This window comes from Sorex fumeus, unplaced genomic scaffold (genome assembly GCF_029834395.1).
Source record: "Sorex fumeus unplaced genomic scaffold, SorFum_2.1 ptg000034l, whole genome shotgun sequence".
Lineage (NCBI taxonomy): Eukaryota > Metazoa > Chordata > Mammalia > Eulipotyphla > Soricidae > Sorex > Sorex fumeus.
This window is the reverse complement of record NW_026606091.1, coordinates 26,446,978-26,472,972: the sequence shown is the minus strand read 5'-3', so window position 1 is coordinate 26,472,972 and position 25,995 is coordinate 26,446,978. Positions and strand designations below refer to the sequence as shown.

Genomic DNA, 25,995 nt, shown 5'->3' with positions numbered 1-25,995 from the left:
CAAATTTCATTTGGTACTAACATTCTATTAAAGCTACCATTCCTCTACGAAAGTGGTTTCTTAAATTAATTGATATAATAGATTAATAGAACCTACAAAATGCTTATTACAGTTATGTTAGGTAACCTCATGATTTTAACAATTGCCTAAATATTTTAAGAATAAATTACAATAATTTCAGTCAATAGTATCAAGTCATTGCAGCTGAATCCTGAATTTGGTCTTTATCCTAAAATTTTATTAAAATTCAACACCTCTGGACATAACTGCAACTGAAAACCTTTCAAAAAAGGATTACACAAATCAGACAGAAATAGAAAAATACAGCTGTTAAAGTATGAATAAATGGGAACAGCATATAAATCAGCATTATCTCTAAAACTTTATTTCTGATTGTGCCCCCAAATAGAAAACCAATGATTTAATACCTTTTGTATGTTTTATGCCACTAGGCAAAGTAACCTAATTCTCTTAATTCCTGGAATTGGCTGCTGTTCCAACAAGACTAGGAGGACTGCATTGAAAGTGGTTGTGGTATACTATAATACAATAAGCATGCTGCAGGAAGAAAAACAAGCTTAATTTTATTCAACAAGCTAATATATTTTGTTGCCATTTGCACTCCAAGTAGTAAAAAACTGTTGTATCTTATTATTTGATCTTTCACACATTCTGTGCAAGTCACTCTTCTAATGAGTCTAAGGAGAGAATTATAAAAAAAATTACCACGGTAATATTATCATTTGTGTATCTTTGTAAGATATCTACTCTATAAAAAAATCTGTGGCTGGAGAGTTGGTTCAAAGGTCTAAAATACATGTCCCCCAAAATATCTAGGGGTATTAGAATCCCAGAAAAGTTGTTTGGTTGTAGGTACAGCCTCATGTTGAGAAAGAATTTTGTAAAACACAACAATCGAGACCAGTAAAACAAATGCCATTTAAAAAAGATTCTGTGTGTGGTAAAGGAGAATGTGTTTGACATGTTTGAAAGTTTTATATGACATTTCCCCCCAAGGTCATTATCTTTACTAGGAATTTTATACTGATGAACAAAATCAAAACATATTTTTTCCCTTTATATTGCTTTTGAAGCACACCCTGAATTAATCTAATGCACTATTTCCAGCTCACACTTCAGGGCACACTCCCAGAGTTGCTTTAAGGACTCTCTGTGGTATCAGGAATTGAATCTGGGTCAGGTGCATGCAAGGCAAGTGCTTTACCTGCAATCCTATCTTTCCAGTCCCTGAAATTATGTTTAAAAGGTCTCAGCTAAAATAAGTGACCAAAAGTTGCTACCAAGTTAAGTATAGACAAGCCAAATATGTAAGACTAACATAGTGGGGGAAGTTCTCCATTCATATTTTGGAGTTTACAAAAGAAATATGACACACTTTAATTTTTTAATGAGACATTATTGAAAACATAAAGTCCCTTAGCAGCCAAGAATAAATATACCTCTCCCTACATATGTATTTTTTTTACTTAGAGAATCCAATCAATATTTATTTTAAATGTGCTATATGCAAGGTATTCTATTATATGCTTATGCTTTAGGATCAGTGAGGAGAGAGAAAATGCATGCTCTCACTCTTTCTTATAGAAACAACACATTTGTCACTAAAGATTCAAGTCAATTCTTTTTACAGCCAAAATATGCAGAACAACAATGGCCATTAAAAAATAAATAAATTTTAAAATAAGGTGGGAGCTGGAAATTAATTCCAGGGGTTAAGATACTTGCCCTACATGCTGCTGACCAGTTTGGTCCCAGCACTGCATACAACTTCCTGAGCACATAGCCAGGAGTGACCAGGAAGTACAGAACTAGAAGTAGCCCCTGACTACTACCAGGTGTGGCCCAAAAACAAAAAAAAGAAAAAAAAAAGAGGAAGGAGAAAGGAGGAAGAAAGAGGAAGAAGGGGGAGGAGGAAGAGGAGGGAGAGGCAGGTGGAGGCAGAGGAGGCAGAGGAGGAGAGGAAGAGGAAGAAGAAGAAGAAGAAATAATCTCTCAACACTGATGCATACGCTTGGAAACGTTCATGAAAATGGCTTAAATTTAAAAAATTTAATTCAAATGAATATTCAGAAAATTAGGTTTACTAAGCAAAGAAGGGAGCAAAGGGTAGAGGGAGAAGAAAGAGAAATCATAATATACAGCAAAGAAATCCATCAAGTGACCTGAAAGCAAAACCTATTGATTCCAAGATATAGTTTATGGGTTTTTTTTTTAACTTACCTTTCACCAAAGAAAACGAAAACAAACTGAAACTAACATGTCTAAACTGCCAAAAAAGAATCTAAACAGAGAGCTGAATATGGCAGTCCTGTTGATATTCTCTTTTTTCTTTTTTTTTTCCTAGATGTTTCTTTCTAATGAACTGACCGTTTCATTTCCAAAATTCTGAAATGATCAACAGACCATAGAAAGATATTTCTTTAGGCTTCTGCTTGAAACCAACAGTTTCAGCAAAGAGCTGGCCTTGATTCAGGGCCAACAGATAATATTCTTGAGAGGTCGGGTACACCTCTGCAGACATCACCAGTGCTTAACAAAGAAAGCAATCAACACAAATTTACCAACCGCTGGCACATCTATACTGCAGGACAGACAGTACCAATATGGCATATTCTCTGTACTCATGTCCTTAACCTGTGAATGAGGTATTTGGAAGAACTTAAAGGAAATAAACAAAGACAGTATAGTTCTGGAAGTTAGGTAAGATTAATAATAATAATAATAATAATAATAATAAGTCCTCCCGTTGTTCATCGATTTGCTCAAGCAGGCCCAGTAACGTCTCCATCATGAGACTTGTTGTTACTGTGTTTGGCATATCGAAATACGTCACGGGGAGCTTGCCAGGCTCTACCGTGCGGGCGAGATACTCTCGGTAGCTTGCCGGGCTCTCCGAGAGGGGCGGAGGAATCAAACTCGGGTCGGCCATGTTGGCCGCTTGTAAGGCAAACGCCCTACCGCTGTGCTTTATTGGGCTGTTCTTTGAGAATAATGACTACTAAAAATTAAAGCACTCTTCAGTATCCAATTTCTAAACCACCAAAAATGCCTGTGGATAAGAACTAAATGATGGGCTTAAGTTTATATATGTCTACAAAATTATTTTAGAATTAGAATTCACAGACATTTATTAGTATACATTCAATAGTAAAACATTACTTTTTTTTCTTTTTGGGTCACACCCAGCCAATGCTCAGGGGTTACTCCTGGCTCTGCACTCAGGAATCACTCCTGGCGGTGCTTGGGGGACTATATGGGATGCTGGAAATTGAACCCGGGTCCGCCGCGTGCAAGGCAAACACCCTACCCGCTGTGCTATTGCTCCAACCCCAAAACATTACTATTTAAACTAACTAAAGAATAAAAGCATTACTATTATATGCTTTTATGTAATCAATTTGTTTGACTTATTGTTAAGTGGATTATATAAATATCATCTTGTTATTTTTTCTATATCTTTCAGTATGGGCTGGAGCGATAGCACAGCGGTAGGGCATTCGCCTTACAAGCGGCCAACATGGCCGACCCGAGTTCGATTCCTCCGCCCCTCTCGGAGAGTCCGGCAAGCTACCGAGAGTATCTCGCCCGAATGGCAGAGCCTGGCAAGCTACCCATGATGTATTTCGATATGCCAAACACAGTAACAACAAGTCTCATGATGGAGACGTTACTGGGCCCGCTCCAGCAAATCGACGAACAACGGGAGGACCGTGCTATGATCTTTCAGTATAGTTAGAATGCCCACAAGTGTGAATTCACAAACTATAAAGTACCATCTGATAATGCTATAAGATGGAATTTCAGGGCCAGGCAAATGGCTCAAAGGGCTGAAATGCATGCATCGCTCACAGAACTGAATTCACAGGGGTAGGAATGTTTGAAAGGGAGGGGCTTTGGGGACGTTGGAGAAGGGAGATAGGCACTCTGGTAACACGTATGATGTTCGAACGATGTATCCAAGAATTACACTTATAATGTAAGCATTGTAAATCACAGTATCTCAATCAGCAGATAAGAAAAAAATTTTTAATGAATCTATAGTTGGGGCTAGAGAAATAGTACAAGGGCTAAGGTATATATCTTATATGCACTGACCCAGCTTTGATTCCCTGGTACTACATGGTCCCCAGCATCACAGGGTACAGCCCTAAAGGTCCCTAAGCAATGCCTGATGGCCTGGATAATCTCCAATTCCTCCGGGCCTGCTTGGCACTGAATCCCTGGCTCAGTTGGCCAAGATTCTTCAGAAGTACCCCTTCCCTCCACTACCAAAAACGGGATTCCTGGTTAACCATTATATACCATGTAATATAGATAATTCTCAATAACCTTATAATTATATTCTTCTACAAGACAGTGCCATTTCAAGCAATTAATCTCTCAAAGATAGGTCCATACTATTTTCTTATTATCTCATTATTACTTTGGACAACCTGGCAGGTTACCGAATGTTACCTTCCCACAAAGCAGAGTCTGGCAAACTCCCTGTGGCGTACCCAATATTCCAAATACCAGTAACAATGATGGGTCTCATTCTCCTAACCCTGAAAGAGCCTTGAATATGGTAATTCTTAAAATCTGAGGGCTAGGACGAAGGGGCCTGCTTGAGGCAATCGACGAACAACAGGATGATTGTGATCAAATATTCTAAGGAGTATGACATGGTCCACATACATTATTACATATGATATGTAATATAAAATGTGATATGAACATATATAATTTAATATAAAATGTGAAACAAGAAAATTCTCCCATATAGAATTCTAAACAATTTATGCATAGAACCTAATCTCAAGGATGTATTAACTCGTCACACTTACTCCTAAAGTGTAAACTCTGTGTGTGTGTGTGTGTGTGTGTGTCCAATTATAACTTCCTTCACAAAAGAAAAGTATATAAAGGACACAGAATGCATACAATGGAGAAATCAAATACTCTATCCTCAGTCAGGTGATCTAGACTAACAAGATCATCTAAATAGCATTTACTCTTGAAAAATGTACCCAGAGGAATAGCACTATAGCTTTGAATGCTGCCTTGCAAACATACACAAGTTCAAATTCCTGGCATCTACATACACCAATCACCTTTCTGGCAGTTCAGCGATTTGAGCCTAGAAGCTCTGCTGCCTGCAACCCCTGCACCACATGTCATTTCCACCAGTTGTGTGAAAAAAAATACAAAAAGATAGGCCTGACCCGGGCAAGCATTATGAGTAAAAATATGCACAATTAGCTGGAGCAATAGCACAGTGGTAGGGCGTTTGCCTTGCGCCCAGCCAGCCCAGCCGGGTTCGATTCCTCCGCCCCCTCTCGGAGAACCTGGCAAGCTACCAAGAGTATCTCGCCTGCATGGCAAAGCCTGGCAAGCTACCCCGTGGCATATTCAATATGCCAAACAAAGTAACAACAAGTCTCAAATGGAGACATTACTGGGCCCGCTTGAGCAAATCGATGAACAATGGGAGGACAAACATCATGGCTAGAAAGTGTAACCTCTGGTGAGCACTTCAATGAGCACCACAATAATCCTGGTGAGCACCGCCACTATAATGTTTGCATCTTCAATTAAGAAAACAGCTCCCAGTAAGCACATGTGTCAGCACTGCAACCAAAGCAGTGGACACCTTAGCGAGCACCACTGCAGAGTGTGGAAACATCACAACTTGACAAGCAATCTCCAGTGTTGACAAGCAAACTCCAGTGAGCAACGCAACAAAATGGGTGAGCACCACAGCCAGGTGTGCATACCACACCTGGTCACTGCAAGAACAGCAATCATGACAAAGGAAGAAAGGAAAAAAGAGAAAAAATAAAGTAATACAATTTTAATGGGGCTGGAGCCACAGTGCAGCGAGGAGGGCATTTGCCTTGCATGTGGTCAACCAAGGTTCAATATCCAGCATCCTATATGGTCCCCTGAGCACCGCCAGGAGTAATTCCTGAGTGCAGAGCCAGGAGTAACCCCTGAGCACTGCCAGGTATGACCCAAAAAGATAAGAAAAAATATCAATTTTAATGTGATAAAATAATTTGTCTGTAGTCTTCTCCAAGTTCTATAATCCCAACCTAACAATGAAAATGAGACAAATCACAGTTATGGGACATTCTATAAAATGTCTTACCAGTGCTTCTCAAAGCTCAATGTAAAAGAAAAAAAATTCACAAAACCATCAAAGTTAAAGGAGTTCAAGGAGACACAGTAAATGTAATCTAGATTTCTAGATGTTTCCTTAGAACAGAAAAAGAAATCAGGTAAAGATTTAAAAAATATGAATAAAAATACAAACCAGTTAATAATAAGAAATCAGTGTTGATTCATTAATTTTAAATAAGTGTATTATACCACTAAGTTTCGAACAGGGGAAACTGGTGTGAGGCAGCATAATTTTCTATATAATCTTTTCAATTTTTCTCTAAGTCCAAATTTGTTCTAAAGTAAATTGTTTAATTATTTAAGGGAAATAGGACAAAAGGAAGGGGAATTTGTTCAGGTATTATGGTATTTTAAAAGTATCCAAAGCTTTATAAGCTTTACTAAAGCTTTGCCTTTGTAATCTGGAAATCTTTCTTGAGAGTAAAAGAAATTTTAGAACACTGTCCAGTATAAATTACCATCACTGTGCTCTAATTTAAGTCTAGGGTCCCAGGGAAAAATGGGAATACTGATCAGCTCGATGATTTCGATTCCTCAATCTTTAAAAATAAAACAAAAACAGGATGGTAATAAGCATTTTTGGTTTGTGTGGGAATACACACACACACACACACACACATATTAACCCATTAACCCAAACAAAAAGCTGCTGCTACAGAGCTAAAGATACAGTCCAGTATTAAAGCATGGTCTTTGCATGTAGGAAGAGGCTCTGGGTTCAGTCTTTAATAGCTAAAGAAAGTTCCAGTATCACCCTAGAGTCAAAGGAAAAGGATTTTTTCCTGTTTGTTTTTCAGTACAGACACATATAAGGCAAGGGCTCTACAGCTGAGTTTCATCACTGACCACAGAAAGGGATTTTTTTTTTAATGAGGGTCGGCAAGACAATACAGAAAGGTACTTGCCTTGCAGTCAGCTGCAGCAGCTGTGACCCTGGTTTGAATTCCTGGTACCATGTATGGTACCAGAATATCATCAGGGGACACTTCCTCCTTAGCACAGAGCCAGGAATAATCCTCAGAATACCACTGGATATAGCCCCAAAACAAAAAGATTATATATCCTTTTATAATTTTTATAACACATAAATCAAAAAACAAAATGAACATTTCATTCTCCAAAATCAACCTTAAGGTGAAAAAAAAACCACTATGTAAACTTAAGGATAGTATGGTTTGTTTGGGTTTTTTTTTTTTTCATTTTTCTATTGAATCACTGTGAGTCAAACGCTTACAAATTATTCATGAGTAAGTTTGTCATAGTGTCCCAACATCCATCCTTCCAGCAGTGCACATTTCTCAGCACCAGTGTCCCCAAGTTCCCTCCCATCACCCCACCCACCTTCCAGTTACCTCTATGGCAGGCGCTTTTCTCCTCTCTCTCTGTTTGTCTCTCTGTCTCTGTCCCTATCAGCATGATCATTTTAGATTTAAAAAAAAAAACTCACTGAGAAACAGTTAAGATGTTAAAGTAATTCCTTTGTGATTTCAGATAAAAAAAATAAGTGAAAAAACAGGTAAATAATTGTTTCTATAAATTACAATGCTACAGTGATCCTTAGCAAAGGAAATAACCTGCAAAATATGTTAAATGTCAGATTTTTGGTGTTTGCTATTAACAATCTGAAAGGGGAAAAACCAATGTTGTACACTTAAAAAATAACACCTTTTATTACCCTATATTCCAATAAAAAAAAGATGTCTACACATATGTGCCATGCTTTCTAAACATTATTCCAACATCTTGAAATTTAAAAAAAAAGTCTTTTTTTGTTCCTGATCTGAGATATAGATGTTTCTAGCACTCATTTAATATTTGCCATATTTTGTGATATAATCTGACTGACCTCCAAAATATATGAAGGACAATCACTGTCACCACACAAAAGAAGAATAGGTTAAAACAATCTCCTTAAAGTGAAATACAATTTAAAAAGTTAGATTTAATATAGCCAAGTGATTTAAGTTAAACGTGAAAAGGAATTACTTGCTTCCAAATATAAATAGTTACAGCTAATTTTTTTTTACTGCATCAAAATTTTAAGAATCTGGCGGACCTTTCTACATTACAAATTCAACATTTAGAGAGATCTATGAGAAAGTAAAAGGCACTGGTGTACAGGTGTCCTGACGCTCTTATCTATTCCCATTCTCTTGCTTTCCGTCCCCCTTCCCCAACCTGATTAAAAACCTAAAAAGAGCCCAACCGAGAATCCCATGGCCACATACTGGGCATCATTGTAGTCCTTAGTGATCCTCCTTTCCTCAGGAGCATTCATTTCTAAAACCTTAATGACACTCTGTCACATTCTCCTGAAAAGGAGAGGAAAAACTGCCATTAAAGGCTGTGTTCATTATAATCAGTGACTTCTTAAAAATGTTTGCAGTCATGCAGTGATGTATCTTTGGTACTTCTTTTAGTGCTTGAGACTTTTTTTAGCAGATTCTTAAATGTTTCACAAAATTTCTGTGCATAGGAAAGTATGAGAAATGCTTACAATTGCTCAGGGAAAGGCAAAACAAATGAGAACATGGCACTGCTGAATTTATGTTTCCCATTTGCTATTTAAAATATCTGTCAAAGCAACTTAAATGCATTTTTTATGTAAAGGAAAACTGACACATGAAACCATTAGGAATCTCAAATGATAATAAAACATTCCCCACATTGCATATATCATATGCCAACTGCTACAGGAAAGTAAGAATTTATAGATAAACCAAAACGTGAGCAAATAATGTCACTCTAGTGTCTGATTCCTTAAAAGTATTTTGCCAGTTAAGTATAGTTGGTTCCTAATAACTGCCGATTTTCTACAGATATCTGAAAAACATAAGAAATTAAAAGCTATCATGCAATTCTTCATTTTATTTGCTGGGGTAAAGAGGCAGGAGGATTATATAGTTTTATTTTAATCCATAAAGAATCTTGAGATAAAAGGGAGAAAAACTGAAAGAAAATTATTCTTTTTTGTACTTTTCCCAAAAATTTTGCAACATCTGGGATATTTAGTAAGTATTCTTATATGCATCATGTGCAACTGACCAAATTTCATTCTAGTGAAACTGCAATTTCTTTTACAAACAACTTGAAATATATTATGTTTTCACCTAACTTAAAAAAAATCCTAAATCATGCTCTACAAAGTATTTTCGTTTTAATTAATTTGAATAAAATTAAAGTGCTAATTTATTACAAAAGTATATGCAAAAAAAGTTAAACCACACTCCCAAAAGGATTAAAACAATGACTTTGACTAGAGTAAAGAATGCTGTTCAGAACTAGAGTACAGATTAACTAAAACCATTTCAACAGGTCTAGTTTTCATTCCAACATATTTGGTAATTTTACCCTCCATTTAATATAGTTACAGTTAACTGTTGTTGAAAAAAAATCACACAATCTATAATCAATTCAACAACTTGAACACAGATTTAAACCCTAAATTGTAGTGACTTACAAAAAAAAAGTTCAAAGAATTTTGAGATTTACTGTGAATTGCCTTGCCTCCAGAAAACATGATGTTTCCAAAATGGATACCCTTGCAACACATACTTCTGGTCTACCTACTTCCTTGCCATCAATTTTAAAGTGGTTCAGAGAACACGGAGTATTAGCCTATGACACTGCTTAGCCTGAAGCCCTTCAAAGAAAAGGGGTTGTAAACATCAAATTGGTCCACAAATCCCAAAGTGAGAAACTCTAAATTCTCATCCTATAAGTCTTTCAGTTGTGAATTACAACTGCAAACTGTTAACTGGCATAATGTCTTTCTAAAAATCAAAAAAATACAAATCTTAACAATTCTTAAGTAATTCAAAGATCATCTCCTCACAACAAACTCATGGAAGCCCTGAAAGAGAAGCACTGCCTTGCTTACAACAGAAACAACCATACTGTCTACCCCCACACACTTATACGACCCATTCTATCCCCTCCCCCATATACCTCTAGGTGTCATGAAATTAGTCTTTCCTCTTCTGCACCCCAGAAATTTTCATCTCTTATCTCTTCTGTAGGGCGTTCGCCTTACAAGCGGCCAACATGGCCGACCCGAGTTCGATTCCTCCGCCCCTCTCGGAGAGCCCGGCAAGCTACCGAGAGTATTCGATATGCCAGACACAATAACAACAAAGTCTCCAATGGAGACGTTACTGGGCCCGCTCGAGCAAATCTCTTCTCACATTAAATTATAGGATCTTGGGGGACAAAGGTAGTACAGGGAGTAAGGTGCTTGCCTTGCCCACGGCTGATCAAGGTTCAAATCCCACACCCTATATGGTTCCCCAAGCCTGACCAGGAGTGATCCCTGAGCACAAAGCCAGCAGTAAACATTGAGCACCACAGTGCACGGCCCAAAATCAAAAACAAGATCTTTGAGGTCGGGGCCTACGTACATTTCTGTACAGATCAGCATGCTTGGCATAGTCCCTTACTAGAAGACCCTGAGTGTTTGCTAACGAACAGATATGAAATATATTTTCTTGCCATTAATGTCTCAGATTATTTATGTTTCTTCCCCCACCCAAATTACATGTCAACAAGTTTTTTTAAAAAGGCAAATATAGCCTTCTTTTTCCCTCATTATGTCATTTCCAATAGTTTAGCCACAAAGACCTTGGTAAGTCAGTAAAGGATTCAAGCAAACATCATTATCATCAGTGCTCTTATAAAACATCTTCATAGAGGTAAGATTTCTTATATGATCAAACCCTAATGTTACAATACTTTTAAAATTAGCTGATGAATATCAGTGATTTTTAAACCTATTTTTAAATGTCAATGGGACTATACTACCAGAAAATAAGATTATAGTTGATTATCTTATGGATAAGACACTATAGTACCTTTCATGCAAAATGAAATAAAACTTATCAAATATATTAAGTTAAAAATAATGTTCATGGGCCAGAAAGACAAAGTATAGCAGGTAGGGCACTTTACTTGCACATAGCCGAAAGGGGTTCAATCCCCAGCAATCAGTATGTCAGCCCAAGAACTGTCTGGGGTAATTCCTGAGTGCAGAGCTAGGAGTAAAACCCGAGCACTGCTGAATGTGCCTCCCCCACCCCTCAAAATAAAAGTTTTACTATTTAAAGGCTTGGTCTGCATTTTTGTTTACTGGTTTATATATATATATATATATATATATATATATATATTTTTTTTTTTTTTTTTTTTTTATTGAATCACCGTGAGAGCAGTTACAAAGCTTTCGGGTTTAAGTCTCGGTCATACAATGAAACACCCGTACCTTCACCAGTGGCCATTCTCCACCACCAAAAACCCCAATATACCTTCCATCCCACACCCTCCCCTGACCTGTGGGGCAGATGATTTCCATATTACTCTCTCTCTACTTTGATTACATTCAATATTTTGACACCAGGAGGCTTGGTCTGCATTTTTAAACCATTTTAAAACAATTAAAATTACTGCATGCTCTAATACATTGGATAGTTACTTAGATGCTAACAATAAGCACTAAGTAATTACTTTTTTTTGAATGACTATTTTTAATCCTGTCGTGTCTTTTACAAAAGAAAGCCATATGCATTGTAGAAAATGTAAACATTAAAAGGGTTGAAGCTTTGAAAGTGTAACTTAGTGACTAAAATACTAGACCTTTTATTCAACTTCCATCTACTCAACCTTTGAAGGCACTTGGTGATTCTTTGTTCTAGCTTCCATATTTTACCTTTATAAAGGAAAAATATTCTCTAATAGCCTTTTTCTTAAGTCAATAAAATTTTAAGTCATTTTATCTTGTGGTTCTTTCCCTTGTCAATCTAACATTTCACTTTACCTAAAGTTTGACAGACACTCCCCCTCCTATCCCATCAAGTTTAAATCTTGATTTTTAAAATGTCCCAAAAGAGAATAGGAACAGGGTTAAAACTTTCCCATATCACCTAGTCATGACTATAAGGGCTTTGCAACTCCTCAGGAATAAAGGGCACGACTGTTTTTGAGTGACGTCTGCATCCTGGGGAGACCTCAATATTTGGTCACATTCAGTAGCAGTCTTAAATTTAAATAAATAGCATTATTCTTCAAATTCTCAGATGTCCACTGAACTGCTTTTTTGAACTGCTTAATAATCTAACAATCATAAAAAGTGGGGCTAAGTGTTATTAAAAGTGTAATTATTAAGTTCACCTGTGATCCAATTGTTAATTGTAGTTTCCATTCAAGATGGTAAAGAAATAGAAATTCTAATGGATTGACTGTAGGATAGCTTGACCTTCACCTGTATTTCCTACAGTTATTTCAATGTTAATTTCTGGGCCTACACTATCAGATACCTCAAATTAATTTAACTTTAACAGAGATGATACAAGTACTTGACATTATCACCTACATTTCTAAGATGTAGTAGTTTAGTATTAATTCAAACCAAACAAGTATTCACTAACCATAAATTATTTAATTTATATGACCATCATGATATGAGTCAGATTTTCAACTTAATATCAAGTTCTTTCAACTTCTTCTAAAGTCAAATACAAATAAGAGAAAAAGTTATTTTTTATTTAAAAACTTGACCTTTTCTACATTTTAAAGCCAATAAACTAATTATGTATCATAGTTTCAAAAGATCTTGCAAGAACACTATTGAATAGCAAAAGCTGCATTTCTCTCTCAGAAGAAACTACTAAACTACTTACGTACTGGATGAACAACAAACCATAAGAGGAAGTCACTTATGATTTACTCCTATTCAATTAAAAATCATACAGAAACTTTACACACATACCACACATTTAAAAAACATGTAGGAGGAGTAAAGAGAGGCTGATGGCTGGACAATAATAAAGCAGCTGTAAATTGTTACGATGGTCAGAGTCATACAGTAATATTATCAAAATAAGGTTTTTCATTTGGAGGATCTAAATCCTTTATAATTAAAAAGGGCAGTAATACATACAAGCTTAAAGGAAATGTTTCTCAGAAAATTGGGTACACCAAAAGTAAAAGGCAAGGGCTCATTATTTATTCATTATGCCCGAAACCAACTTGGGGGGGGGGGGGGGAGAATTTGTATGTTAGTCTATATGGCTCCTGCTTATGTGGAGTATAAAATCTTGAATAACCTACTCTAAAATAAAAGTAATCTTAGCACCAAAAATCTGTGTCAATAAGCAAAGAGCTTAATACAAGAGTTAAATATATAAATGTTACATCAAATAAATCAAGTCTTCTTTAAAACTCAGTTAAAATAGTAATTGTAATTGTTTAAATTAAATCTTATTACTTTAATGTACAATAAAGAACATACTGCCAACCTTTAGTCCGTCTTTACACATTTCCATTTAATGGTGAAAGCATGGATGTCATTCACTTTCAACAATAGCATTTAAGATTTACAGTTCCAGGTAATCACCTTCTAACAAAATAATTATTCTATGTTAATTGTGTTACATTCCTTGCTTTTAATCAAAACTAGTAATTTCAATACAATTTATAAATATAACTTTAATCCAGATTTGACTGAAATTTCTCAAACATCCCAATTATCAAACGAGGAATGTTACTCGATGCAATACTTATTTTAATAAAGATTTTTTTTTTCAAGTCAAACACTAAAACAGTGCCCAGTTTAATAGACAATCAAAAAGGCAGACTCCTTCGGAACTCATAAAATTGCATTTTCACTTACATAGTACACATACAAAAAAATCTTTCAGGATGCTCTCCTTTAAATTAAGGTTTCTCAGAGCTGAAGCGACAGTCCAGCAAATAGGTCACTTGTCTTGTTCACAGCTGACCCCAGTACAACCCCCAACAACCCATATAGTCCCCCAAGCCCCACCAGAAGTAATCCCTGAGCACAGAGCTAAGAGTAAACCCTGAGCAATATCAACTGTGGTCCTAAAACAACAAAATAAATAATGGCTTTTTTACATCTAACATTGATTTTATTCTACGATTTTTATGTTATTCCTAATGATTTAATTTCTGTTCTAATTTAGACACCAGAAGATTCTTATTTTAGGATTTTTTTTTTGTGCACTGCCAAATAATTCACAATCAAAATGTCCATAATTTTTAGGAATATGCTTAAGAATCTAAAGCAGATAATTAAAACTAAAAAAAATATTGTGCTATGGAAAAAGGCTACTTTTAAGACTAAAGAAAAACACAACAGAAAAAGAAAATTTTTGAGCAATTTACTTAAAATCACCATCTTCCATGCTAAATTTCAATGTGGCCCACTTTCCAATAAAGGTCTACTTATCTGAAAAGTTGACTGCTTATTAAAATTCTCAATGAATATAAAAGCACTGTTATAAAACTTTCCTTTAGCCCATTCAGCCCCTTAACTAATCAAACAATGAAACAAATATTACAAGACGAAGGCTGACAAAAAATCATAATGAACCTCTCAGATGAGAAACTAATTGGTACTAAGTACACAATGGCTTACATTTAATCCTGTTAATAACCACACAAAAAAAGAAATAAAAGACTCACTTTTCAGTCATCTCTCTGGACCACTGGGCTAAAATAACAGCATGACTAAATCTGACATTGACCTCGTGGCCCTGCTAGGAGTTAAAAGAATTCCTTTGAGTCTTCTGAGGCCTGTTTTCAACTGCTCCAGAAGGGGTGGGCTACTCATACACACTTGTTAGCCTTCTTTACAGTTACAGGTCAAATTGGAAATGGTCATATACACTAATATATGTTACCTCTGATTTTAAATTAGAGGTCTGACTTACAACAAGAACAAAAATATGACATTAACAGTCAACTGATAAACTGTAATAGAGAAATGAAATATAATTGGAATAGTAAGAATATATGCAAGTATTACCATGAATAAAACTTTTAAATAAGATGAGTATGTCTAAATATTAAACAGGAAAGACTTAAAGGGAGATGGAGAAGGAAACTACTAAATTTTAAAAAAAGAAAATAATTAAGACTTTTTTAGATTTCTCACAAAACAATTTTCGATAAGAACAATGAATTAAAATGTACCTATTAATTACCTATTAAATGTACCTCTTAATGTATCTGTTGTACAGGCTTTTGTCACGTGAACCCATGAATACTATACAATGTCAAATAATTAAAATTACATGAGAAGTATTTACTTTTTCCTTTCAGCCTTTTCAAAACAGTATGACTTCCCTAAGATTGTGTCAGCAACTCACACGTTTCTTTCAAACAAGAGGTTATATTATAATAAGAATCGTTATGGACTTGCTATACTTGATAAGACTACTCTAGTTTTAATGTAATATTGTTAAGAATACTTTTTAAGTTAAAAAAATTAGTCTTTTTCCTATTTCACAAAATCGAATCACTGCAAATAACAAACCAACCACCAGGACATTTTGGCGATTTGCCTCAAGTTTCTGCTATTCTGAAAAATGACTAGAGTTAATTTATCTTAAGATTTAAAACTACAAGGCCCAAATTTCCCATATACTAAAAGCCAGTAGTGTTCTTATAATGCTAAGACATAAAACTATTATAAAGCAAAGCACATTTTTTATTTTCCTCTATGGAAAATATCAAACTTAATTTTATATCATCAAATTTCTGCACCTAAAGGCTTTTTAGATGTCAGCTTTGTATTAATAATCAAAGATCTGTTTTTGAGAACTATTAACTAAACACAATAAATTTGTCATCAATATTTAGCCTTAACATTGTTTTGTTAACTTTTTAACTGGTTAAGACCAAAGTTAAAGATTTAGCTTTAGGGGCCAGATAGTACAGCAGGTAAGGTGCTGGCTCTGTACAGAGCTGACCTGGGTTGAATCCCTAGCAACACATACGGGTGGGCACCCAAGTTCTACCATGAAAGATCCCTAAGAATGCCTGTGTGACCAAAAAAAAAAACCAAAAAAAAATTCTAATATTTTTCACAAACTTTGTGAAATATGCCAAAGTTTAACTGAGCTTATGGGGGCGGGGAGGGGGCAACAAGATTAAGCACTCTAGGTTTTAAAAATCTATAATGACACATAAATCTCCACCTGTCAAAGTGGCAATATTTGGAGGAGTGAGTTTCTTCCTACATAGTTCTTATTCTAGTCCCACTATCTTCTCTCACATAGATTTTTCAGGAAATACCAAAAACCAATTACAACACTGAAACATAGAAATACTTCAAACTTACAAAACAATAAAATGGAATACTTTAAATAACGCTTTCTCTGAAAGCCTTACTTCACAGGAAGCCTTATTTATTTAAAGCTTTAATTCAGAGCCCACTCTTTTAAGCCCAAAACACAGGCAAAACCCGTCTCCACTATGCACAACACCTTTGCCCTCTACGGCTTACCTTCACAGCATTTTCTGGCCTTAAAGTGGAGAAGCAGTCCAAGAATAATAGTATTCTCACTATACTTAAATAGTTAGTATTATTTGTTTAGCCAATAGGTTTTAAAAGAATCTCCCACCCACAGCCAAAAAGAAAAAAGAGAAGAGGAAAAAAAAGAAAGAAAGAAAGAAATCCTCCAAAACGAGTTTCAAATAAAGACTGGGAAAGGCACCAAGCAATCATGACCTTAAAAAAAAGTTGTCTAACAACTGTTTGCTAAGTTTTTTAGCAGCATGAAAGCACTTCAACAGTTTGTTCTTGCCATAATAAATTTCAAGTTTGGATGGATAATGCTCTCCTACTAAAACCATACACAATAAATCTATTTCACAAATTTTAAGAATAATATACAATGTGATAACAAGAATGTCTTTTAAAGCTGCACAGTCTTGTTATTATAGATATATTTGATACAAATACTAGAAATATTTTTCCGCAGGCTGTTTTCGCAATAACTATGAACATCAGGTATGAACATCATGTAAATAAATATCTTTTAGGATACTAATCAGAATTCAGGAAAAAAATTTATAAACTTATACCGCCACTATAAGTAAAATGAAAGAGCAGAAATCCAAGAATTGTCACAGATAAACAATTAGGCTATTGAGATTTTCGTGGTTTGAAACTCTCACTGATTTTAAAAGAAATTCTATCTTTTAAAGCAGTGACTTCAGAAAGAAGACATCTGAAAAAATTAAAAACATAAAATAATCTGAAAAAACAAAAATGTAATGATGCTGTTTCTCTGTGAAAAAAATTTTATAAGCAAATTCTATATTCCAAGAGCACTGAAATCCACAAGAAAAAAAAACATTTAGCAGGCACACAAAGATATGCCCCTAAACCCAATTCTAAAAGTACGTAAGAGACACCCAGAAAGAGAATTTTAGATACTTCTTTGCCTAACCCATAATTAAACAAAAAAATAAAATTATGCCTGCCAAAATTATCCTTTTACTCTATCAACAATACAAACATCTTTTACGTATCAGTTAACAACAGTATACTACAACACTATTTTCCAAGGTACACTAGAAAATTAAAGTTTTTAAATACTAAAAAGGATATTGTTTTATGTCAATATAATAAATACAAAATTCAGTAAACCATGCTACCATAATCAAGTGTAAAATGGTAGCTCTGATTATACTATGTCAAAAGATTTCAGATACAAATGAAAAAATATCTGGGGAGACAGTAGGCCCAAAAACCTATTTTTACCTTCTAAAATGTAATGAATTACTCAATTAACATAATTGCTTCTCCTAAGATTCAACATATAGCAGCACAGAGTCATTTCAAACAAACTCTTCATATTTGAAAATGAAACATGTTTTTCAGGAATATGTAAAACTTCAAGTTAAAAAAAAAGGTACGGCTTTAAACAAACACAGTCATCTATCTGAATCTATACATACAACAGATAATAAATGACTTTAAGAGAAACATGTATGAGATTACAAATGATTTTCTGAGTTTTAATATGCAGTAATATTTAAATTTATTGCCAAGTATCATTCCTAGCATATTTTTTTTAAGGTTCAATGCTTACATTTTATCCCAACATTGTAGCAACCGTGAATTTAAAATTTAGGAAAATTTTTCTATAAATTTCATAAAGTTAACATATTTTTGAACATATCAATAGTTTAAAAATTAAATTGCTCCTGTTATTAAGAAAACAAGCCAAGAACAAAATTAGTTTTCCTCTTTTAGTCCCCATGGATCTAAATTCACACAATAATTCTTCCCAATCTGTGAAACAAAACAACAAATAGGCTAAGGAAGAAAGATCAAAATAAAGAAACAAGATTCTTTTTTTTAAGTCCTTTTTCCTTTAGCAATCAACAAAGTAACAGAAAAGAAAAAGTGGAAAAGTACCCAGAATATATGACCATGTAAGCATGGGCACTCTTGCAGAAAACCAAGTCTGCAACCCAAAGCCATGGGAAATTTAAATTAAGGGCGAATGGCCACAATAGTCAGGGAGATGTGTAGAGACAAAAAAGGGCTGCTGAGATTGCAGGTATACTCTAAAGATCTTTTGAGATGCCCAAACAAACTTTATTAGTTTCATCAACTAAAAAAATAATAACTATCTTCATACTTCAAAGAAAATTAAGTTTTACCTTTATATGAAAACAGACATGCAACAATACATAAACAAAGTGAAAGGATTCCTACTGCTTAATACTGAGAATCAGCAAGTTAGAAATTTGCTTCATGACTCATACCTCTTATATTCAAATAATTTTAAAGCCATTAAAAACTTAAAAGGAAGAAAAATTAGAGATAAGACCTGTTTACTACTAATGTTAACCAAAGTGTAGTACAATCATAAGCAAAGTCTCTGTGATAACCTTTACAACTACACAAAGTTACTTCCACTAAGCAACACAGTTTATATGCTAGATTATCTATGGTATAACCATATTCACCTGTTAAATTTGAAGACAAAAAAAAATTCCCAAATTAGAATTATCTCAAAGGAATAAATAGACGTATATAATGACAAAAAAATCGTATCAATACAAATACTCCACAGTTAGTATGTGATGGACTTTTACTAAAAAAAGACTTTTACTAAAAGAATTTTACTTTTACTATCTAAGAATTATCTAAGAATCATTTAGGTTAAAACATCATGAACCTTTATAAGGAAGTATTTCATATACAAAAAGCAATAATAGAAAAATAAGAATATGTCTGTAACAACATGTTATATTACATCTCCCACGAAAGATAAAACCAAAAGAGCTACAATATTTACAGAATAATAAGAATAAAATATTATCAATGAGGTAGTGATGTAATTTAAGTACTTAATTAGAATTAAAAAATCTTATCAATTAAAATTCTCCTTAAAAGTAGAAAGTAATGCTGTATATAAATAAAAGCATTGATAAAAAGTTCATTCTTGCTTAAATCAGATCATTTAACACTTAAAAAATGGCCAGTGCAATTAGGAACAACATACATTAGTGTAAAGATTAGTATAACCACATGCCTTTTCCTTTCATAAAACCTCTTTTCTTTAGCTAAATGTACTTCTATATACCTTGCATTCTTCTCATCTAACTTTTTATTTTTCAATTATTTACACAATCTGATTTATAACCCAAAAAGTCTGTTTCCTTTATCTTTTAATTTCCTTATTAAATGCAAATACGGATTATTAAAAAGGTTTTTAAAAATCGGGGCTCATCCTCCCTTGTGTAGACAATTCTGTTATGGGCACTACTGAGTAGCAAAGCAAAATCAAACATAACTTACTCAGTTCAAGGACACTGCCAAAAAAAACCCAAGAAGCTTATGAAACGGCCATTCTATCATTCTACGGCAATTACAAGTTAACTATATATTTTGGCAAAAGCAAAGGGAACAGTACAAATTACTCTCCCAATATACAATTATGCTAACTTCCTTAAAATACTTTTAAAAAGACAGTAATTAACAGTAGATGCTCTCTCAAGTTTACAGTTAATAAATTTTAAAAATTATGACAAAATCTTAATTCTAAGGTAAAAATGTCATAAAAATAAAAGTTCCATACTTAGCAAACAAGACCCATATTTAAATACTCTTATTGTTACATCACATTTATATTTGAACAAAAACAATTTGTATCCCAGAAATACATCTCTATCCAGAGTTTATGCTATCAAATCAAAATTCAAAAACTGAAATAAGCCTATTTTTAAGGTATTCTTAAATATATCTGTATAATTAGAAATATATATGTGACCTTAAGCACTGTGAGCACTTAATTAAAATAATTATTTCTCTACTTTCAGAAGAATCAACAACAATCTGGCTAATTACTCAAAATGCCAGAAAATTAACCATGATAATGCCTTCAATTTGTAAGAAAACAAAGAAAGAGAATAGCTCAAAGATTAAAAACTCTTTATTGAAAAAGTTTCAAAGTCAACACTTTCACTTCATTAAGTATTATTAAGAGACAGATTACTTTTAAATGAAATATAATTAGCCAAGTGTTTCTAAAATGGAACCCCTGCTTTAGTAACATGAATTAATCTGAACTGTCTTAACTCTCACAAGGAAAAAATAAAAGTGTTCTCCATTCTAAACTTCTTTTGAAAAAATGTTTTACGTAAGTAGTTTATGTTAAATTTACATTCTCACCATAAATTCTATAAATTAAACTTATCTTCTTAGACAAGTGATCACTATACACAATATATTATTTTTATAGTGAATAATTAGAAGGTTACATTTAAACATTCTACCCAGACATCAAGATTCAAGTTCCTATAATAAATAACAATGAAAATGTTGCCCAACTAATTTTATGGCTTTCCATTAGGAAAAAAAAAGATATGCAAGCCTGTAGATAGGTTAAATAAATAACATTTTAATGGTAATTGACCCAAGTCCTTAGTTTAATAAATTATATCATAGTGTTTTGTTAAGCAGTTTCCAATAAACAGTATCTCGTAGGAAAATCAATTTCCAAAAGAATGTCCAAAAAAATAAATTTTAATTCTTTCCCTAGATACTTATTTTAAAAAGAAAAGCTACTGTAAATGAATTTAGCCTGAAAGCCATAAATTGACTTTGGAAGAATGCATACCTAAGTTGCTGATCAACAGTGAAATCACAGAAATTAGTGACATACAATATCAACATTCCAAAATGTTATTAAAATCCAACCCAAAGCTGCCTTAGCATTTCTGGGATTTCTAATGAGATTTTCAGTCGGCTGAACAATGGCCATAAAAGGCTTTCAAACTTCCTCCATTCACAAGTAAAGTTGAAATTGAACATTTTTATTTCTTCTCTCCCTATGACAACTTCACCATGGAACAGTGAATAACAGCTCAAGTCATTATGTTAATTAGAAATTAAATAAAAAGATGCCCTTACAATAGTTAAGTGTAAGGTGACATGCTACAACCAAAAACACAGTTCAAAAGCAGCTTTAGAAATTCTGTAGAACAGGCTTAAAAAGCTGAAAACATGAGGGAGGGAGCTCCTTGAGACTCTGGGTCACTGAAACTTTAGCAAGTGGCCATTTTTCAATACTATAGCAGAAATCAAACGATTCATTAATGTTAAGTATGTCAAGTGGCCAGCCGCTCCTAAGGTCATCAGATCTCTCAAACTTATCTACTAAAATTAAGTTGACCAGTAACCTTCTAGATGCAGAAAAGTCAGACCAGGGGGGAGGGAGAGAAAATACCACCTTAAATATTTGAGGAATACCAAAAGCGAAGCTTAACTTATTAGTGTTTCCAAAATTAACAGATGTTACTTTCCTATGTTAAAAGATAAGAGCAAAAGCTACAAGGGAGGAACCACAGTTATGTTTAAAGAAATCAGTCTACTTTGAGTGGCCTTAAATAAAATACAGGGCATATCCTTTGCTTTAAAACACACCTGGTTCCAGAGGAAAGAATTTTTCTCTTATAAAGCTGCATAAAATACCGAATTCTTAAAGGTGAAAGAAAATAAATAAGTACAAAATTGGTAGGAAACACTGGAAGACAATAATTACTATGAACTCTTTTAGTGTCATTCTTAACAGATTAAAAAATAAACAAAAACCATAAATACTCTTTACTTTAGCTAAGGTGCTCCTGTAAATATACAATATAAGATATTTAATAATATTACATCATATATCCGTTGATCAACGAGTTACAAGTTTCTATTAGCGTTTTCAGCTTCTATTTAAAATTTTCTTGCATTTAATTTAAATCTTCTTGTATTGTAATCCTATTCTTTCATTTTGGAGCAGTTGGTGCAAGGGCTCCTATTACACCTGGAGATGCTCCGAGGCCACACCCAGAGACTGAACAGGGTCAGCTGCATGCAAAGGACATATCTTAACCTTTGTTTTTTTATCTCAATTAAAAATCTCAATTTTTAATTGAGATTCTGTGGCTTACAATACCATTAATAATGGTTTCTCATGCACATAATTCCAACACCAGACCCATCAACTCTGCTGTTACAGTGACCTTTCCGAATAGTAGTCGAAGACTTTTAAAGGCGTAAACAGCAATTCTTTGGTGGCACAATGTCTTGTGCTAAGTAAATGTTGGACTAATTTTAAGATTTCAGGTTTAAACTTAAATAATAAATCAGTAAATATCACCAAATTAAATTTAAAGAACATGCCATACATACTAAAGACATGATGCTCTAAAGCAACTTGGGTTCACACAAAAAACTGAGTACTTTTAACTTAAAATAACCAAATCAAAGTGGAAGCAATACTCAACTTGCCACAGTAATTATGTCTGGAAGTTACAAAATTTCATCAAAATATTTTTTATTACATATGGCCTATCCATTGTCTCCTTTTAGTTTCCTAACTCTAAATGAAATAAAATTTTACCTTTAAGGAAATTAAGTTAGCCAAAGTCACAGATAGCCAACTACAACAGACATAACTACCATTAACTGAGAACCTTATGTGTTACCACTCAAAAGTAAACTTCTAAAATGAGGCCTGATCTCAGGAAAAGCATTATATGATCCAGGTGGGGAAAAACAAAAAACACAAAAACAGCGTATTTGTTAAAAACCAGATCAGATAAAATAGTACCTATCTGATAAACAGAAAATCAAATAGGTAACTCACTCTACTAAAATTTTAATTTGTTATCAAGTCTTGGTTGAATACTAATAAATTTCAGGGATTCATACAATTACCCCAGTAAATTCTTCCTCCTTTAAAATTGTACCAAACTTTTATTTTTGTGCAGAAGGACACTTAACACAAAAGAGATTAAAGTAAAAAAGTTAAAGGTGTTAAGTCATTAAATAACATCATTTTACCTCAAGTTCAAAATCCATAATTTTATTTTAATCAAGCTATAATTTCACTTCAAGTACTAGAAGTACTATAATTTCATTTCAAGTACTAGTACTGTGTAAAGAGCACTCTCTATGCTAAATATGCTAAATACAAATGCAGAACTTAATCTAAGATTTGCTAGGCATCCACTATCTTCCAAAAGCTGACAAACTAATGAGCTGCCAAACTGTATATAATGAAGGAGAGCCACATAACAATCTCATACTAGAAACTAATGACTTTAACTTCTTAAAATGCTATATTCTATATTCTTCAAGAGTATCTTGTTTTTAATATCCAAACTATTTAATATTTTGCCAAATTTAAATCTTTCAAAGCTGCTAAATGAGAAACATTGAGTAGAAATAAATATAACACATTCTTCTGAAAGAGGAATTATTTGTTGTACTTTAAACACACTTTAAGACTGAAGACTAACTGTTCAATGGTAAAGTATATGCTCTGCATGTATGAGGTGTTCAATCCCTGGCATCAAAAGTAAATTCAAAAAATTTCAGGCTACATATATGATTCGTCAACAATTTTAACTTTCTACTCACTTTCAGCCTAAATTAATACAGAGGATGAAAAACAATCCAGTCATAGAAAAGAGAGTATGTTCACAGACTAGTTTGTATTGATCTCCAGGTAAACTAAACAAAGATAAAACAAGACAGGGCAAAGCATAAAAAGTGTACTTTAAAAAGAATAAGAAGATATGCAGATATACACAATATTTACTAATATTCTTTTTTAATGTACGGACAGTCATTAATTTTCTCTTAATAGTTACCAATAAAGGTAGGCACAGGGTGTGGAGAACATAAATATATTCTCCAAACATATTTAACCTGTCCTGCTGATGTGAATTTGGCAATACATAAGCATTTTACATAAAACAAATTAAAAATTTTAAAGGTAACAATGAAAAATAAACATGGCAAAAGCAAAATGAATAAATAAGCCTATCTATGTACCTAGTTCAGGGGTGAGAACTTTCTTTCTGCGAAGAGCGATTTGGACATTTATAACATGGGCAGTTGAGGAGAAGCATATGTGTCCAAAGCCATCAAGAACCAGGTCAGATTTCACGGACTTAATATAGCCCACAGGTGGAATACAGCCCACCCCTGACCTAGCTGACAGCATAATCACAAGGAAAGAAACCTGAATTTCATGAAGCGTCAATATCTACCACTCCATAGGAAATACAAGGCACTGTGAACTTGTTAAACAATCTACCATTCCTTAGGAAATACAAGGCACTGTGAACTATGTTAAACGATGCCAAAACATACATGACTTTTAGCAAAATCAATTCAGTTTGTAAAAATAAATATAGCAAAAGAAAGGAAACCACAGAGAAAAAATAAAGAAATCATAGAATAAAGAACATTTGTGTTTCAAGCAATTACAATAAATGGATCTAATTCAAATAAATTATTAGAAAAAAATTAAAAGCCAATCAGGAAAACCTAAATGCTAATTGGGTATTTATTTTTAAAAAAATAAGTTACTGGCATGATTTTGTTTTTGAAAAGGTTACATTCTGGAATATATATATGTGTATATTTGCATGCATGAATGGATGGATATGTCGATAATGTGCTTCAAAGTAATATGGTAGCACTGCAGCAATGTCCACCCGTTGTTCATCGATTTGCTCAAGCGGGTACCAGTAATATCTCACAACAAATTGTGAGACTTGTTGTTACTGTTTTTGGCATACTGAATACGTCACAGGGAGCTTGCCAGGCTTTGACGTGCGGGCAAGATACTCTCGGTAGCTTGCAAGGCTCTCTGAGAGGGGCAGAGGAATGGAACCCCAGTTGGCTATGTTGGCAGCATGCAAGGCAAACGCCCTACCCACTGTGCTTTGGCTGTTGTATGAAAGGAGAGAAGGTTAGCACTCCCCTTGACAAAGTAATATAAAGACATGAAATTAAAAAATTGAATAAAAATGGAATAATAAAAAGGGAGAAAAAACTGGTCAGAACTGACAATTACTAAAACTTACGGAAAGTCCAATAGAACATTCCATTTTTATATAACTTGCATAACTTGTAATTTCCATAATGAAATTTTAACCTTTTTTAGTCTGCATTTGTGCAATGCAGGTATAGAATCCAGCGCCTCACACATATAGACAAATGTTCCACCACAGAGCTACATTCCCCAATCCAAAAAACTTAAGATTTAATAATTATTCTTGATACTACTAATATTCCTTCACTAAAACAGGTAAATAAGTTCCTAATTATTCCTTTGTAATTACTTATTACTTGTTGTCTGGCCTATAATTTAGCTATCACTTTTAGGGGTTGGGACTGAGGGACGATCCACACCAGTGACGGTCCAGGCTTACTCCTGACTTGTTTCTTGTGCTCAAGAAACACCCTGGAGCCGGAGCAATAGTACAAATGCCCATTTGTCTTGCTTGCGGCTGGCTTTATTCAATCCCTGGCACCCCATATGTCCCGAGCACCACCAGGAGTAATTTCTAAGTGCAAAGACAGGAGTAATCCCTGAGAATCGCCAGATGTGATCTAAAAAGAATAAAAAAGTAAAAATAATAAAAAAAACACCACCCTGGTGATACTCCAGGGACCATATGTGGTGCTGGGGACTGGAACTAGGATCAGGCACA

At 34.0% G+C, this 25,995-nt stretch overlaps 1 protein-coding gene, 1 non-coding gene and 1 pseudogene across 3 annotated transcripts in view; 1 reads left to right on the top strand and 2 right to left on the bottom strand.

Annotated features, from left to right (window-relative positions):
- ZCCHC7 (zinc finger CCHC-type containing 7) overlaps positions 1-25,995 on the bottom strand; it is a 206,421-nt gene that overhangs the window by 168,549 nt on the left and 11,877 nt on the right. The window lies entirely within an intron of this gene.
- On the bottom strand, positions 2,364-2,500 carry LOC130026727 (small nucleolar RNA SNORA2/SNORA34 family). The gene has a single exon (XR_008792917.1). It is a non-coding gene; the product is annotated as a small nucleolar RNA SNORA2/SNORA34 family (small nucleolar RNA).
- Positions 25,229-25,273, top strand: LOC130026744 (uncharacterized; annotated as a pseudogene).